This window comes from Carettochelys insculpta, chromosome 11 (genome assembly GCF_033958435.1).
Source record: "Carettochelys insculpta isolate YL-2023 chromosome 11, ASM3395843v1, whole genome shotgun sequence".
Taxonomy (NCBI): domain Eukaryota; kingdom Metazoa; phylum Chordata; order Testudines; family Carettochelyidae; genus Carettochelys; species Carettochelys insculpta.
Window position 1 is genome coordinate 16,867,703 of NC_134147.1, and position 15,257 is coordinate 16,882,959.

Below are 15,257 nucleotides of genomic sequence, written 5' to 3' on the forward strand. Positions count from 1 at the left end.
TTGGAGCCTGTGATGGCACAATGTTATTGTAACATGCACTGTGGTAGCCCATAACAGATTGGGGACCCCCACGATGCCAGGTGCTGCATGGACACCAATGGAGATCATAGCCACGCTTGGGCCAAGCATTATGGGGTGCTTGTGGGCCTGGCACTGCATAGATGCCAACTGAGACTGGGGCCCCCTTTGCACAGGGTGCTGCGGAGACCCCAGCTGAGGTCAGGACCTGTTGTGCTGGGTGCTGCACATACATACAGTGGCAGATTCCTGGCCCAAAGAGCTCACAGTTGAAACAGATGATGTGTAGGAGGGGAAACAGGCACAGAGAGTGGAACAGATCTGAGACTTGAGTGCGGTGAGAGACAGATGTGGGAAGAAAATCCATGAGCGCTGGCTCCCAGCGTGCTGCAGGTGCTCTTAAGCATCAGGGAACTTAGCCTTTGGCCAAACCCCACTCCTGACACCCGGGGATGGAGCATTGCCCCTGGAGGGGTGCCCCGTACTCAGGCCCAGGAGGTTATACCTCTTACTGAAGTGATGGGGCCTGATTGTGCCACAGAGTTAGTGACAACCTCATCAGGGCTGGCTCTGGATTCATTTCCCTGCTGGGATCCTGTTCTCACCTGACGGGGACAAGCCCGGATTTACACCAGAGTTAATGAGAACAGGATCGGGCCCATTTCCTGGGGTGAGGGGTTGGGGGGTTTCCCATTCTGTGCTCTGTTCCCCTGTATGAGCTGGGGCAGCCCATCCCCCCCGCAATCATTCCCCCTCCCCCGCAATCCTCTCCCAGGCTCATCTCCCGTTGTGACTGATGGGGGGAAGGCGCCCAATGGCTGCGCCTCGTGGCTGGGAGGCGGGCGTTTTTCCAGCCATTCCCGGCCGGATCGTTCTGCCGCCCAGGACTCTGTTCGGGCTGAGCCCTTAGACGCCGGGTTCACCCAAGCCCAACATGTGATGCTCGTACCCGGAGGGACGGGGGATGGCACAGGTGATCCGGACCTCCTCGGATCGGCCCTGAGAGGCGCAAGGAGCCCCCCACCGGCAGCCCCCAGCTGCCAGGTACCCAAAGGCTGCCTGCACGGCGGGATCTGACCAGGGCGCGGGGAAAGGAGCCCTGGTGCCACCCCCCAGGTACGTGAGCCGGGCTGCTGGGGGCTTGTTAGGGTCTCTCCATCCCTGGCAGCGGGAGGGGAGGGGAGACCCCAACGACCCGTGGGCGGGCGGAGCTGGGCTGGGGCTGCCCAAGGGGGGCTGGGGAGGGGGTGGGTGAGTGGATGGATACAGAGGAGTATCTGACGGAGCTGGTCTCTAGGTCCGAAGGCAGCGAGGCGGTGCCGTGGAGGAGGTGGTGGGGGGGGGTTGTTAGCGTAGTGGACCTTTCTGATGCCTCTGGAAGGACGAGGGCCAGGGTATCTGCTTGCAGCTGGCAGGGTCGGCGCTTCCTGCCTCACTCAATCACTACGCCCAGCCCCCCACCGCCGCTCCCTGCCGGGAAGAGAGGGCGGAGGAGGGGGCTCCTGCTGTTGGCTCCAATTGCTCACTGCGTGGGCTTTCTGCACACTGCTGTGCCGGGGCCCTTCAGTGCTGCCCTGCAATCCTGCTTCCTGCACCCCCCTCCCAGACTTGGGGTCCCCCACCCATCTGCCAGTGCCTCTCAATCCTGACCAGTCACCCTGGTGGAACCCCGGCTGTGTCCTCTCCAATACACATAGCTCTGCTGAGCCCCGCAGTCATAGCCCCGCACTATGCCAGCCCCCAGCTTCTTCTAAACAGCCATCCAGTCATGGTAGGTTGTGATGCTGCGCTAACAGGCTGCTCCAAGGCTCACCAGCGGGGAGATGCTGATGTATCCCATAATGAACATTGTATCATCGGGCAAGGGGGAGGCGGTTGGGTAACCAACTGCAGGCTCCTGGAGCACTTACCTAGGGATGGGGGTTAATGTGATCTGCATCTGAGAGGCAGAGCATGGAATATAGATGTGGAACAAAAGAACAGCCCTACTGGGTCAGACCAGAGGTCCATAGAGCCAAGTGCCCTGTCTTCTGACAGAGGCCAATGTCAAACGCTTCAGAAGGAATGCGTAGAACAGATAATCATCAGGTGATCCACCCCGGTGGCTCATTCTCAGCTATGGGAAATGTCAGTTGAACAGGTTGCTCACACTGCGATGATTCTGGCCCAGGAAAGAACCTAGGAGTCCTAGATTCCATCTCCAGCCCCTATGTAATGTTCTTTCTGAAAGGGGGGGTATCAAACTGGGTTTGGAGTCCATGGGGGAAGGTCTCCCCAGGGTTGGTTTGTCTCCTTCAATCCTACTCTCAGCACATAGATACAGGAGAAGGGCTTAAGGGGGCCACTGAAGTCTTTGCCAAACATCTAAATGAGAGCAGCCTCATAACTGCTCTAATAGATACTCAGCCCATGCTCAGACTTCCCAACATGCTTGGCAGAGAGCAGATGCCACTACTACTTGATATCCTATAGCCAAGGAGTATGTGCAGTGAGTGGGGAACCAGGAGCTCCTGCTTTCATATCTCCCCTTTGCTTATTGCTTGTTATATTTCCAGGCACATTCCAGACCTTACTACTGACCAAGATATCATTCTATCCCACTCTACGTTTTTTTGAAGAATTAGTCCCCCACTTCCATTTTGTAAATAATCTAACAAGAGAGGCTGCAGAAGGTCAATTCAGGCAGAATGGGGACTAAAGCGCACATCTGAGCTGTGTCAGAGCCAGTCTACCTTGTAGAATAAATGTGTTAAACATATTTGCCATGTTTAGTCAATTCCTGAGCACTTCATCCATTCCCCTCCCAGAGCCAGTGGTCTAATAGGCTGCTCAGATCAGAGAGCTACTCCACACCTGGATTTTGTGCTTGTTTAACTATTTTGGTTGGGGCAGGGATGTTTTTACCAGTATGTTATGCTAGGACATTGACAATCCCTAGTATGGCAGCAGCTTTATTGATATAAAAATGTCTCACTCTGAGATAGCTTATTCCCCTTCCCATACAGGAATAGTTGTACCAGGATAAGCATCTTTATCCCATCATAACCGTGTCCACACGGTCAGGGGTTGTAGCTCTTCAACTCGAACAGGGTAGTTAAAGCAGGACAATTCTGGGGTGTGGACAAGTGCTACTGGAGTTGCATAACCCACTGGTAAAGTATGTGAAGCCCTACTCCAGTGGCTCATTACTCCTGTAGTTCAGAAAGCTAAGCTCTGAACAAGAAGTTATGGGGCAAATCCTGTTCATGATCTATGGGAGATGTGATAGTTGCAGTAGGGATTACTTTTCTTTTTTGAACAGTTGGTTCATGTAATTCACAAAATGAGGGCTTTGGCAGGGTTCCTTCAGCATGGGCTAAGATGCGGGTGCCTCTGGGATGGAACAGAGGGACTGTTTATGCAGTGATCTCTCAGCTGTCTCTGTGATGCAGGTGCCTCTGGAGTAGTGTGCAAGGAGTGTTTATTCAGGGATAACTTGCCTAGCGCTGAGATGCAGACACCCAGGGTTAGGCGTGTGGGCCGTTTACACAGGGAACTCTCACCAAGCGCTCAAATGCAGCGGCTTCTCGGTTGTGTAATCCTCATGGCCTTTCAAATAGGCTTTCTAGTGAAACTCCCTTGTAATGTGTGAGATTGTGGTGCAGGGCACATTAGACACAGGTTTGCATTCCCAGCATCTGCAGGTGTGTTAATTGCAAGGGGCCATTAGCCTTTGTGTCCTATAGCCCTGAGGAGGCATAGAATAGCCAATGTGCAATCCATCTTTATACTGGGGTGTGGAGCTGGGAGGCTTTATGCCAGGAACTTCATTCAAAAGAAGTGGGAGTTGGAGGGGGCAATTTGCATCCACTATAAGCCCATTTTTGTGGTGCGCAGCTGAGGTCACTCATTGCACTGTGTCTCCTTTTGACAACAATAAATACTACATGACCACAGGACAGTGGACTGAATTGGGAGCCCATCCAAACACAGCTGTCCCAGGGTTGGAAGGGTAAAGCCAAAGCCAAACAGCTTCCATCCCAGGCAGGGCGCCTGTCAACTGCAGGCCCCTCCTGCCCCCACACAAACACAGCTGAAGCCCTTGGGCTTTGGCCTGGGTGGTGGGGCTTGGGGCTTCGACCCAGACCCCAGCAAGTCTCATGCCAGCCCTGGAGACCTCATTACAATAGGTTTGCAACCCACTTTATAGTCTCATCCTAGTTTGAGAACGTCTGGACTGGCCTGCAGAGAGCATGTGCTCCAGGAGGAAGTAATTTGAATCCCTACAATAGTACCATGGTGCTAGGGGGTGAGCAGACTGAGATTATGGCCTCTAGGTAGGAGTAGGAGACCACATGGGCAGGGGGACTTGTGGAGCTTGTCTGGAGCAAGGATCCATTCAGGATCATTACAGATACCAAGGACTAAAGGTGTCACTGCCCCTGGGGCTCTCCCCTGTCACTTCCTGACAGCTGTACAGCATTCTTGCACTGCTGTATATTGTTAGAAATCCCCCTTCCTTGCCCCCGAGGCAGCTGCATCTCAGAGCTGGGGTGAAAGACTCCTGTATAAACAGCCCCTGCCGGCAGCCCAGAGGTGAGTGCTGGGATTAGGGATCCCTCTGTAACCAGAGCCGCTCCCACTCCAGAGGCTGCATCTCAACACTGAGGCAATGAATCCCTGCATACACAACTCCCACTCTCCTGCCCTGGGGCAGCTGTAGCTCAATGCCAGACAAGGACTCCTGTATAAACAGCTCCCACAAACCACCCCAGAGGCGGTAGCATCCGGGTGCTGGATGAGCACCACAAGGCTTTTACCCATCCCCGTCCAGGACCCGCGTCCAGCCTTCCCTCTCTGCTCCCTCCCTTTGTGCAGCTGGGAGAAGTCCCTTCCTTTTGTCCTCTCCCTCCCGCCAGAGGCAGTGACAAGGCCAGCTGGCTGCCTGGGGCAGCAGATAGTGTCCTGCTGGAGCCCAAGTGGGCGCCAGAGGATGCTGTTGTGATTCCCCGCTGCCGGCTCCCTATTGCGGGTGACGCGCACTCACACGCGCAGATCCACAGCCTCTCAGCACTGCAGCCAGCAGCCAGAGCCAGAGCCAGAGCCAGAACCAGCCCTTCCTCGCCAGGCCTGAGCTTGCCCGCGTGGGACTGGGGGTCTCCCTGGCTGGGGAATCTGGATGCGGGCAAGGGGAAGGAGCCCCGGGTGCCCCCACCCGCAGAAGGAGGTGAGCTGGGCTTCTGGGGGATGGAGGGGCTTGTTGTTGTTTCTGCATCCCTGGCAGCAGGAGGAGGGGAGGGGTTCCCAGCTGTGCCCGGTGCTTTCTATATGTCTCGCTCTGTGCATATGGGGAAGGCAGCTGGGCTGGGGATGCCCAGGGGGTAGGAACGGCGGGGGACTGACTGTCAGCACTAGAAGGTGGGGGGCATCCAGGAGAGAGCCAGGCTCTGTGCCTGTCCCGAGGCTGGGCTGTGGGGGAGGGAGAGGATGCTAGCTTGCTGCTTGGGGAATGGCTGGGAGAGTAGCGGGGCTGAGACACCGGCTGTGTGTGCGCATTGAGCGGGGTTCCCTTTGGAGTGTGCATGGCTCTTTGTGTGTCTCTGGGTGTCTTTGTTTGGCAGTAGCTCTGTGTGTGTGTGTGTGCGTGCGTGTATGTGTGTTTCTGGGTGCTGGTTCCTGTCTGGGGGTATGTGCCTGCAGTACGCATATCTGGCTGTGTGTGTTTGTATGTGTGTGGATGTGGATCTGGCCCTGTGTACGCTGCTCCACTGGTATTCACTGTGTGGGTATGCGGCTGGGTGTCCAAAGATCTGTGTCTCTGACATTAGCCCTACCTATCTGGCTTCACGTGTCCCTGTGGCCTGGTGTTTGGCTGTGCTGTGCCCTAATGCTAGGTGCCCATTGCCAACACAGGGAGCTGCTGGGTCCAAGCCCTTTCTTAAATCTGGCTGTTTCATTCAGGAGCTGAAATCTGCACTATGGGGCAGAATTGCAAGCTCCTGTTCTGAAAGTTTTGACTTGTGCATGTGTGTGCGTGTGCTGGCAAGATGGCTCTGCCAGCGAGTGCCACATGGCAGGGCCCTTGCACTGCATTTAGGGTCTGAGCTGTTCTGGCTAGTGGGCCAATAGTGGGCTATGAATTTTATGTGCGAAGAACTGATACAAATGCAGGATGTTGGAACAAGCTGGTCAGCTCCTGGTTGCAGAGTGGTGAGGGGGCTGTGAGCAGAAGAGGGGCTGGCAGGGGAAAATCGAGCATAGCTTGATTCAGCTGGAAAACTTTCCAGTCCTGGTACAGCAGGTGCAAGCCCCAGAGCCACAACTTTTGGGAGGTTATGTGAACTGGGTGCACAGTTCAAACCCACGTTTGGAAGAAATCCCCAGTGTCAGGAGTCCCCGGGGTGCAGGTGCGTCTTGGATTCCCGAATCCAGATCTTTGGGACTGCCTGGGGCTGAGTGGTTCAAGGCCTTCATGGTGGCATTAGCCATGTCCAGGTGACACTGTGGTATTGTATCAAAACAAAAAAGCAGTCAAATAGCACTTTAAAGACTAACAAAATAATTTATTAGGTGACGAGCATTTGTGGGACAGACCCACTTCTTCAGCCCATAGCCATACCAGAAAAGACTCAATATTTAAGGCACAGAGAACCAAAAGCAGTAATCAAGGTGGACAAATCAGAAAAAAATTGATCAAGGTGAGCAAATCAGAGAGTAGAGGGGTGGGGGGAGAGGTCAATAATTCGATTATTCCAAGTATGCAAACGAGCCCCGATAGTGACTCAGAAAATTCCCATCCCAGTTCAAACCACGTGTTAATGTGTCGAATTTGAGTATAAAGACAGTTTGGCAGTCTCTCTTTCAAGAGTGGTGTGAAAATTTTTCTTCAGTGGTATTGTAGTGATTGCACTTCCCCATGGAGAGCTGAACATGTTAGCCCTGAACATGGGGTGAATAGTGAGGCTTGCGATTCAGCCCAGAGGTGCTGTGCTGGGTGGTACGAACTCCCTCCTGACTGTAGGGATACAAGCTATTGCATCCGGTCACAGAGCTGGGGGAGCAGAGACAACACAGTAACTGGGGGGAGGGTTTGCAGGGAGCAAAGTGGGAGTTCGGGATAAGCATCTTCTCTCACAGTCAGTGCTGGCCCTAGTGCCCCAGTTCAGTGCTAGTGGGCACTGTGCTCTGGGGGGGACTCCATACAGAGTGCTCTCCCCCTGGAGTCTTTGCTGGCTGCAGGGCCCAGATGTAGTGGGGTGCTGTGGGGTAGGGTCTCATTGGACTTTTCTTTGTGAGTCCTGGCACCAGTGTGTGTGTGTGTGTGTGTGTGTGTGTGTGTGAGAGAGAGAGTAGTAGGTAAGGCTTGGGCCTACTGCAAGGGAGAGGGAGTAGCTTCCAATTAGACTCCTCCCTATTTGCACTCCCACCCCTTCTGCCCTCTGTCTGCGGGATGAGAAAGCGGAGGATCCCAAGGATTTATCTGAGTTCCCAGAGAGCAGTGGCTGGGCCTGCTGGGTGAGAGGGTTCAAATGTCACTGGCGAGGGGTGGTTAAAGATGAATGTACAGAGGAGAGTGGAGCAAAGAGGGAGTGGTATGGGGGGGGGAAGGAGGGAGGGGACTGGTAAAAGGCACCGGTCTCAGGGTTAAAGAATCCGCCTCAGAGGCAGCTACGTCTCAGGGCAAGGCAAGGCAATGTGCTGTCTCAGAGATGGCTGCATCTCAGCTCTGTGTGAGGGATCATGGCTGCAATTAAAAGAGAATGCAGCATCTCCAGCTGAGATCAGAGCCCCACATTGTGTCTGGCATTGCACAGACACACAGTGCATGTCCTTGCCCTTAAGAACATACAATCTAGATGTATCAGGTATGGGAGGGGAAACTGAGGTACAGAGTGTGCAGTGCTTGGCATTATAGGACCATATTTATATTACAAAATTATACATCAGGGTGTCGAAGAGCCTGGAATGGAACCCATGAATCCAGACCCTCCCCAAATCACCCTGGCTCTAAGCCACTAGATCCCACTCTCTGCCCCAGAGCCAGGAAACCCAAAAGTCCTGGCTCTCAGGCCAGAATGCTAATCCTGGCCCATGCTCTCCCCCTACAAACAGCCTTGAGGGCTCATCTTCCAGCACAGAGGGGCCCAATTCCTTTCTCCCCTCATTTGTTTCTGGGACAGCTAGTCCCTGAGTATTCGTGCCAACAGGGGCCGTGCTGATTGGATTTTGCAGGAACACTTGCCGGTGTAATTACCTTGGTCTGGCAATGGCTGTGGGGGGTGGGGAATGAGGGTTGCCATTATCAGGGAGGTGGCCTGGCTGCTGTTGGGAGTCAGGCTATTTATCCTGCAGCCTTAAGAGCATAAGCCTCCTTGTGGGCTGTGCAGCTAAGAATAAGATACCCAATCAGCAGCATAATCTGGGGATGATCTGCTGTGAGATGCCGGCCTTTGGCGTGAGTCCCCTGTGTGGGCGGGTGGGACTGCCGCAGTATGGCACTGGGGACTGTATGATCAGGGCCAGCCACTCGCTGGCCAGGCCTGTGGAGGGGCCAGGCTCCCTTCAGAGGTTTGCTAGGCCGGAGCCTGTGCAGGAGGCTGGGACCAGATGGGTGGTACTGGGGCCTTACCTCAGACACTTGCTAGGCTGAGGCCTGTGTGGGAGGCTGGACCAAGCCAGGTGGGCAGCACCCGGGTCTCCCCTCAGACACTTGCTAGGCCAGGCCCCATTGGCGAGGCTGGGCCCAGCTGGGGAGCACCCGGGTCTCCCCTCAGACACTCGCTAGGCCAGGCCCCATTGGCGAGGCTGGGCCCAGCTGGGGAGCACCCGGGCCTCCCCTCAGACACTCGCTAGGCCAGGCCCCATTGGCAAGGCTGGTACAGGAGGTGGTTGGGTTTTACCTCATGTCCTGTCCCTGGTTTCCCCCCATCTGCCTCGTAGTAGATCAGGGTCCAGACCTCTCAGCTTGTGGAGGCTACGGCCGCACAACAAATTCTTTCACGATAGCAGCCGCTGTTCTGAAATGAGTTTGTCAGCGTCTACGCTGCGCACATGCTATTTCAAAATAAATCCAAGTTAGGGGGCACATTATTTCAAATTTCGGAAACCTTGTTGCAGGAGGAATAATGCTTATTTCGAAATAGACCCAGAAGAGCGCTGTTTCAAAACAAGCCATAATGGCATGCGCGGGCACTGTTTCACTGTGTTCAGACATGCTCTTTCCAAATAGCTGGGTGCTGTTTCAAAATACATTCTTGTGTGTAGCTGCGTTATTTCAAAATAAGCTATTCCAGAAGGGCTTATTTTGAAACAACGCTGTTCTGAAGACGTCGCCAGAGAGAGGAAGCAGCCCAGGGTCCTTTCGCTCTGCCTTCTCTCCTTCCTGTGTGGCTCACACCCTCCCAACCTGCTCCTCGTCGTCCAATTCGCACAGTTAGGTCTCTCGCTCCTCAGAGGTTCTTGACATTGGGGTCACCCTGCCAGCCAGGCCAGGCTTCCCTAGCAGCTGCCTGTGCCCCAAAATCTCCATTGCCCCCAATTTGGGATCATCCCCAAATCTACATCACCCCGGAATCCAAGTACCCCAATGACCCATTACCACCAGTCCCAAATCATCATCCCAGTCCTCAACAATCTCCTTTCTTCCATCCAATTTGGCCTTGTTCATCATTACGCCAAGACCACTGTCACCCACAGCCCCCAAATCCACTCATCCTAGTCTGAATCATCCTGAATGTACGTCACCACATCTCTGAAATCCCACTTGTCCCACGTCTATATCACCCCCAATCCAAATTTCCTTCTGATCCACCTGGCTCAAAGCCCCTTTGTCCCTCTGATTGCAGTCAGCCCAAGTATGCATTGCTCCAATCCTCCAATTATACCTTGTTCTCACCTCCCAGTCACTCAGCCTCCCAAAATCCCTGCTAGCCCCATTGCTCCAAATCCCCCATCACTCCAAATTGAGTGGTTCCCAGTTACCTCACTTTCACAATGTTTTACCCACCCCAATTGCCTGAGTGAATCTGTTTGTGCTGTGCTTCAGGTGGTCCTCATGTACATGACTGTGCATGAGCTGCCCTCATGCTAGAGGTGGTTCGCGTGTTGGTACTGATGCTAGCCCAGCGGTTTCCAACCTTTTCGAGAGGGTGACCCATTTTGACAATGCGGTAAGACTTTGTGATCCGAGGCAATTAAAAATCAGGGGAGGGGAGGGTTCTCCCCTGGGGGGACAAAAAATTATAAATCTTAATTCCTGCTCCCCAGGCTTAAACCCCTCAGAGCCCCAAACCTCCCCTCCTCCCCCAGGCTTAACCCCTCGCAGCCCCAAAACACCCCCCCACCTGCGTCACATGAGCACCACTGCTTGCCCGCTGCTGCTCCTTCGCCGGGCCATCACTGCCACCACCTCCTCCGCATGGCTTCCTCCAGTCCTCCTACTCTCTTCCCCCACCTGCAGCACAGACTGTTCCCTCAATTTAATAGGTTTAATGGCCAGATCCCTCCTGCCAGCTGTTAAATCAATTAAATTGAGTTCCATTTCAGCTCGGCAAGGCAGGGACTGGGAGCCAGAGGAGTGAGCGGAGGCAGCAGTGGGAGCCGCAAATGGATCCTTAAAGAGCCACATGCGGCTCAGAGTCGCCCAGCTGGCAACCCTTAGAAAATCTAAAGGTGAACCATGTTTGGGTCCTGACCCATAGGCTGGGAATCCCTGCACTAGCCAGTCCCTAGCTCCAGCAGTCGTTGCAGAGGGAATGCACTCCCTCATGCCTCATGACTGCACTAACCCGATCCTTGTGCCAGTGCAAATGCAATGGCACTATCCAACCCTGGGCAGTGGGAATCTGTGTGTGTGGTTGCACTAATCCAGCTCTCATGTTGGAGTGGTCTTGCGTGTGATTGTACAAACCTATCCTTGCAATTGTGTCCCCAAAGCTGGGCAGCAAAGTGATAGTACTCAGTCACCCACTATCATCCCCTGGCTCTCCTGTCTGGATGCCATTTGCTTGGGGCCCATATACTCACTGCAGAGGGTGCTATCTCTATGGGAGCAGCTGTTGGATAGGAGTAGGACTGGGGGGGCCCTGGGCTCCAGTGCTCTCCTGCCAGTGTCGGTGTGACTCCTGCTAGCTGGGCTGGCCATTTGGTATGGATTTGGTACCATGTTGCTGGGGTCTTTCTGCATCCAGAGAATCAGCTGAATCCTGACAGGAGTCCTGTGACCCCAGTCTAATGCAGGGCATGCTGCCTGGCCATACTGGCACCTTGCAAAGCTGGGTTAATGCCACCTACTGCACTGGGCAACCACCCTTCCCTACCCCGTCACTTGGTACAGGGGGTCCTCTGGCCCCCACTCTGCCGTAACCACTACATCCCACTTGCTTTGTGCTAGGACATACTTGCTAGCTGACACTCCAATGTGATGCAGTTGGAGCTACGCTTGTGTAGGTGATGGTAGATGCATGTATGAAGCATTTCACAGCATGGCTGTGTTTATGCAGTATGATTAGACAGCAAGAAATGTACATGCTGGGGAAAGGGTAGTGTAGTGTAGTGGGGAGAGCACTGGAGTAGGATGCAGGAGCCCTGGATTCTGTTCCTAGGTCTGCCACTGATTTCGTTGGGTGAGTCACATCAGCTGCCTCTGTTGTGAAATAGGACTGATGCTTCCCTGCCTCATAAAGCTAAAAGACATTGATTGTGAGGTCCTTGGATACTATGGTGACAGGAAGAGCTGAAGAGCATTGTTTACCACATGTTTGTACATCACCAATTGTAGGGGAACCCTAAGCCCAGTCACTTTTAGGAGCAATAATATTATACCCCAACATATTACATTGAGAGAACTATGTTCAGGTTTTAAAATCCAGCCCTCAAGAGTGAGGTCCTGCCAGAATGAAGGTTCCCTGTGCAACCTTAATTTGAACCCCCTGGTATGCATTATGATACAGTCTTTAATTACATGATTACATGTTGTTATTTCCACAGGACCCCTGCCTTACTGAACACACAAGATGGACTGTAACATAAGCTAGGTGTGACACCATGCATTATTCATTGCACACTGTTCAAATCCTGCACTTCATACAGAATAAGTAGTTCCCGCTGCCCTGGGCTTTCCTGGGCTGCTCTTGTACTGTCTTTGTGATTTTCAGTTGCGATTAAATTTTGTCTTCGCAACGTTCCTGTGAGAAGACTGCAGGGGAGCTGGCATACTTGTCAGACCCCTGGGCAAGGTGCAAGAGGGGGCAGCTCCTTGATCACGGAAGGGGTGGGCTCTTGGTCAGAAGGGACAGGGCCAAGCAGCCAGCTCATAGCAGCATTTGGATCCTGCTGTGCTATGTCAGCCCTCTTCCTGCCCCCTTGACCTCCAATCCTCAGAGCAGTCTGGAACGTCTTGCTTGGGGCTTTGTCAGCAATTTACAGGGTCCATGGCTCCAGCTGCTGCCACTGAAGAGGTAGTGGCAGCAGTGGTCAGGAAGCCAAGGACTTTTACTGCAGTGATAGTGGCAGCAGTGGTCAGGAGCCCTGGGCCTTTTGAATTGACAGATCTGGGGGCATTTGCGCCATTTGCCCCTCCCTGCTGTGGGTGGACCTGGAAGACTGGATGTTTTATCCCCATTCTACAGATGGGAAAGGCCAAAAAAGTCAAGCTAATTTTGGGTCTCCCATATGAGATGCATCGAGCCTCCTGTTCAGAGAATTTAGGGTTATGTACCACTTTATAGGTACAGGGCACTGCTCCCCGGGACCTCAGTTACGGTTGTGAGTACTCAGCACTTCTCCATATCTGAACATGAGACCTCAAATGGAGTTCTCGAGAAATGAGGCCCACAAGTTAGTGCCCACCTGTGAAAAGTTTGTATCAGTGATTTGTGCAGGATCACGCAGGAACTTTGTGGTAGAGCCCAGTTGTACAGGGCAGCATTCAGCTGCCTTAACCATGGGAGACAATCCTTTCTTTTCCTGCAGTCCTCTGCCTCATTTGCTGCCCTCCTTCCAGCTGTGCAACAAATGAAAAGGAGTCTGACAATCACCTTCTTCACTACAGTACCTTGGTTCAACTCCAGACCATATCTGTCTTGTGCACTGATGAAGCAGGGGTCCTATTAAAATTTACAGTAGGGTTCCCATGTTCGTGAACTGAGGTTTGCAAATTCAGTTATTTGCCAGCAGTTGCTTCCCTGGGGCTCCAGGCCAGGAACGCCGGCAGCCACTGCCTTGCAGGGGCTCCAGGCCAGGAGCACTGGCAGCCGCTGCCTCATGGAGGTTCAGGGTAGTAGGCCCAGCAACCAGGCTCCAGGCAGGGAGCACCTACGGCTGCGATATTCACAACATTCAACATTTGCGAGGGTTCTCAACACAGAACCCGCACGTATGTTGCAACCCTACTGTAATATGTGACCGTGTCGTCAAAGACTATATCATAATGGCTATTCACAGGGTTTGAACTGAGGTTGCACAGGCAAAAACCTATCATCATGTGGAACCTGTTCATCCCCCAGTTTGTATCTTCAGCAGAGCTGTGACTCACCTCCAGGATAGCTTATTTCAAAATAATGCTGCTGTGTAGACATAGCCCTATTGTGTGCTCTTCTGCACTAGTCAGGGAGGGTCCTCCTTCCCCTCCAACGGGGGCGAATGTCAAAAGCAGAGAAGAGAGCATCTGCCTGCTCTCACTTCATGCTCAGCCCAGTGGAGTCTGTAGAAGATGTAGCTGCCAAGCCTCTGCTTCCCATGTCCAAACTGAGTTTTTTCCTCCTGAGGGCCATACATAGGCGAAATTTGAATGGATCTTCATGGAAACAGCAAAAGGTGTCTGCTTGATTCTAGGTGGTCCCCCAGCAAATGTCAATTCCCTGCTCCAATGCACTGAAGCGCTAGAGCTTCTCAGCGAAATGAATGTGCTACCTTTTCTAACATAGGCAAAACAGTTTTTCCCGAATTGCATTTTTGGAAACAGCTGAACCATTTTTGCTGGTTTCCCAGAAAGATTCCGCCTGAGTCCTGGCTTGGGAAGTTTCAGCCTGAACAAGTGAAACAACTAAAACCAGGCTCTTCTAATGGCATCTGACTTACAGATAAGTGGGTTTCAAACTTTTTAGGTTGTGTACCCCTTTCCAAACAAGTTAGTCAGCCAGGCACCCCCGTCTGAACTAGGCAGAGGTGACACATGGCAGACGGGGGCATGTTCCCCGCGTCCTAGATTTCTGCCTTTCATTTAGCAGCAGCTTCTAGAGATTTTTCCAGCTGTGGGGTGCACCCCCCCAGGGACATTTGGGGAGGTGAGCATGACATCAGGTGACTCAGCCCAGCCCTACATGGGAGCTTGGAAAGAAGTGCCCCCTCCACCCCGACTCACCTCAGCAGTTTGAAAATCTCTGATTCTGAGTTGCACAGCCGAAAGGAAATGTACACCAATGCAGCTGCTATTTTATTGGAAATAAATTGGAAATATCCATTGTTTAGATTGCCAAGTCATAGTAAATGAAATGCGGTGTCTGGCAACACAGGATTTTGCTTGGGTACCCCCACCTGAGAGCTCACAAACCCCCACTTGAAAACTGCAGAGTAGTGCGTCTAACCAGCAGTTAACCCTGATCTCCCCTGGTACCTGGGTCCTGAATCACCGGACACTCCCCCGGCCCAGATATGTGTGGGCTGGACCGAGAATCTTTGTGTGCATTTTCCTGACTCTCCTGTTGGTCTTCAGGACAGGGTGACTCCCATGGAAGGAATCTGGCTGTAGGAGCAGAGACCACAGAGACGAGCGATCCTGACTATGTGGTGCTGTGACAAGAGACCCACCCAACTCAGCAGCAGCAGCAAGAGGTCCTCTAGGGAGGTGGCCTGTTGGCTAAAACACGTGGCAGGGAGTGAGAACTGCTGGGGTCTGCATTTAGCGGGCTAGAGAGAGGGGAGGCTGAAAGTCAGGACTCCTGGGTTCTATTCCTGGCTCTTCTCTGGACCGTGTGACCTCCACCTCTCAGTGCATCTGTATCTCTCCTTGTCTCTTTAGGTTTTCAGCTCTTTGGAGCAGGGATTGTCTCTGAACCTATGCAGCACCCGGCACAATGAGGCCCTGGTCTTGGCCAGGCGGTGTACTGCAGTTGGCATGATGCAACCCTGACCTCAGCCTGTGGAGACAGAGCATTTGATACCATGGCAATGGGGCACACTTAAGAACCTGAGTGGACAAAGCCAGAATAGGAGCTGTCTCTGCATACCCCACTGGGATCCACTGCTCTCTGACTTCTCCC

General features: G+C 53.2%; 1 protein-coding gene across 1 annotated transcript in view; it reads left to right on the forward strand.

The window, feature by feature from the left end:
• Window positions 1-919: 919 nt before the first annotated feature.
• The window catches only part of SPTBN2 (spectrin beta, non-erythrocytic 2), a 61,992-nt gene continuing 47,654 nt past the window's right edge, over window positions 920-15,257 (forward strand). Inside the window, exon 1 of the mRNA XM_075004818.1 lies at window positions 920-1,134. The gene's annotated coding sequence lies outside the window, so the exon portion shown is untranslated. The remainder of the gene's footprint in view (window positions 1,135-15,257) is intronic.